Raw genomic sequence first — 2,501 nt, 5'->3', positions numbered from 1 at the left:
ATGAAAGGACCAGCATGGTAGCATAGCACACACCATTCATTCCAGCACTTGGGAGGCAGAGGTAGGTGGATCTCTGTGAGTTTGAGACCAGCCTGGTCTAAAAACAGAGTTCCAGGACACCCAAGGCTATCTCCATCATTTCGAAACCCTGTCTTGAAAAATCAATATAAATAAATAAATAAATAAATTAATAAATAAATAAATAAATGGAATTAAAGGAAGCAGGGCCTGGTGGTGCATGCCAGGACAATTAATTATACCTGCTTTATTTTATTTTTTTTCTTACAACTAATGCAATGAAAAATTTAAATGATCAATGCATTGCTGCCACCATGCCTGGCTTTTTCCTTCCTTCCTTCCTTCCCTCCTTCCTTCCTTCCTTCTTCCTTTCTTCCTTTCCTCCTCCTCCTCTTCCTTCTCCTCCTTCTAATATTTTTATTAATTAAAAAATTTAAAGACAGGGAGTTAAACAGTTTGGTTGATTTTCTTTTCACACAGGGAGGGTACTGTGTAGATTAGGAGATCTTCCTCAGAATTCCACACATGCAAATTGGGTTTAAGTTCTGGTCCTCCAGAGTAAACGACCTTGAAAAGTATGTCCCAGGACTACTTCCATATTGGTGAGGTAAGCCACCGTGATATCTGCCCTCCAGAAGGTGGCTTCATTTTGGTGAACACCGTCAGAGAATTTGACTTTAAACTAAACATATAATAAAGTGACAGTGTTATGGGTTCAAGATTAGCCACACACTGAGCACTAGAACCCCAGACTTAGATCAATGGAAGGTAAAGAAATGAAAGGAGACTGGGTGTGGTCACACACACCTTTAATCCCATCAGTCAGTGGATAGAAGCAGTTAGAATTCTGTGCATTGAAGGGAGGTCTGATCTGGAGAGGGATAGTGAGTGATTTCCAGTGACTCTTATCCTAACTACCATCTGTCTGTGTGTCTGTGTGTCTGTGTGTCTGTGTGTCTGTCTATCTATGTATCTATAGGTTAGGGAATCCGAAGCTCTGTCTGTGCTGCATTAACTTTTGATATGCTGGCCCATGTCTGGAAATAAACAGATTGTGTGTGGGTTGCTCATGTGTCTTTTAGCATATTTGATTTTTGGTTTTGGTGGTTTTTTGTTTTTGTTTGTTTTGTTTAGGTTTGTCAAGACAGGGTCTCTCTGTGTAGCCTTGTCCATCCCAGACTCAATCTGTAGACCAGGCTGGCCTCCAACTCACAGTGATCTGCCTGCCTCTGCCTCCCAAGTGTTGTGATTCAAGGCACACATTTGATTTTTATTTCACTTTCAAATTTGCTTTAATTTTATCTGGTAGCCATGGTAGCAGGCGCTATGGATTGTTCCACCTCCCTTACCTTTAGGGCTCCTGATGCATGAGGGGAAGGGGAAGCCCTAACCTAGGGTGCTTCAAAAGCCTTGGGCTCCACTCCTCCCTGTAATGAACAGACTTTGTTATGCTGGCCCATGCCTAACAAGTAGGAGTCATCCTGGGCAAAAAGAGCCACCCACCCCCACCCCAAAAAATGTTGAGAGAGAGAGAGAGAGAGAGAGAGAGAGAGAGAGAGAGAGAGAGAGAGAGAGAGAGTTTCCGACCAAAGTGCAAACGTGTAAAACAAATCGCCATGAAAGCACATTGCTGCAAATAATAAGAAAACGAGAATTTCAACCATTCTGCAGGTGCTTTAATTTGGTCTAGTGCTGTATTTAGTGTGAGAAGAGAGAGAGAGAGGTTGGTTGGGGATGGATGGGCAGCAGCAGAACCTGAGCGGTGAAGTGTTTAGAAAAGGAGACCCAAAGGGCATCATGGTGTGGATGTGACCTTGCTGCCTCCCTCCCTCACACCGAGTTTGGATGCCCTTTCCCCCAATTGTGCCGGTCCCTGACCCCACTACCCGACTGGTCGTCAGTCAAGTCCCTGTCCCTTTTTCTCTCTTTCCCTTAGGCCTCCCTCTTAGAGAAGGATTCAGCTGTTTTCGCAGCTCCCTGTCCTACTTTCGTTTTTGCTGCCTGAGGGGATGGCCTGAGAGTCTAGGACGCGTTCACTCTGTTCTTGTGGGACAACGTCCACCGTTGGTTCGTTCCATTTGGGGGAGGTGGTGGATAGCTGGCTCAGCGGTGCGTGCGTGTCCCTAAGAGCAAGGGCGGACCCTCCGTGGTCACGCCAGGAGTCTGTGCTTTCCTTTGGCCGTTGGCACGTGAGCGAGCGATCTGTGTTGGGTTCCCAGGACGTTCCCGAGGGTTGTCGGGCGACATCTAGCGATGGGTGACAGCATTCTGCAACGGTCCTGGTTCCCGGCCGGTGACGCTGACGGCAAAGTGCCTGGTGTGATTTGGCGACGGTGACGAGAGTCCCGACAGATCGAGAGGGTTCTCCTGGAGGTAGTGTCGTGTTTGAGAACGGTGTGAGGCATAGGCGCTTGTACGCTGAGAGCCGCCGTGCCAGCCCTGAGTGTCACTTGTCACCAGCTGAGACCAATTGGTGACAGGGA

At 47.1% G+C, this 2,501-nt stretch overlaps 2 long non-coding RNA genes across 3 annotated transcripts in view; both read left to right on the top strand.

The window, feature by feature from the left end:
- Window positions 1-653: 653 nt before the first annotated feature.
- Window positions 654-1,524, top strand: LOC311582657. Its single transcript, XR_014774185.1, has 2 exons — window positions 654-973; window positions 1,014-1,524. It is a non-coding gene; the product is annotated as an uncharacterized lncRNA (long non-coding RNA).
- Window positions 1,525-1,768: 244 nt separating this feature from the next.
- The window catches only part of LOC311582655, an 8,642-nt gene continuing 7,909 nt past the window's right edge, over window positions 1,769-2,501 (top strand). Inside the window, exon 1 of one of the 2 annotated variants that reach the window (XR_014774182.1) lies at window positions 1,769-2,391. This is a non-coding gene — a long non-coding RNA (uncharacterized lncRNA). Of the gene's footprint in view, window positions 2,413-2,501 lie in introns of both variants that reach the window. The other variant, XR_014774183.1, reaches the window with a different exon arrangement.

The sequence above is a fragment of the Acomys minous genome (genome assembly GCF_964271855.1).
Source record: "Acomys minous genome assembly, chromosome: 14".
Taxonomy (NCBI): Eukaryota; Metazoa; Chordata; class Mammalia; order Rodentia; family Muridae; genus Acomys; species Acomys minous.
The sequence above is the reverse complement of the archived record's forward strand: the minus strand, read 5'-3'. Positions and strand labels throughout refer to the sequence as shown.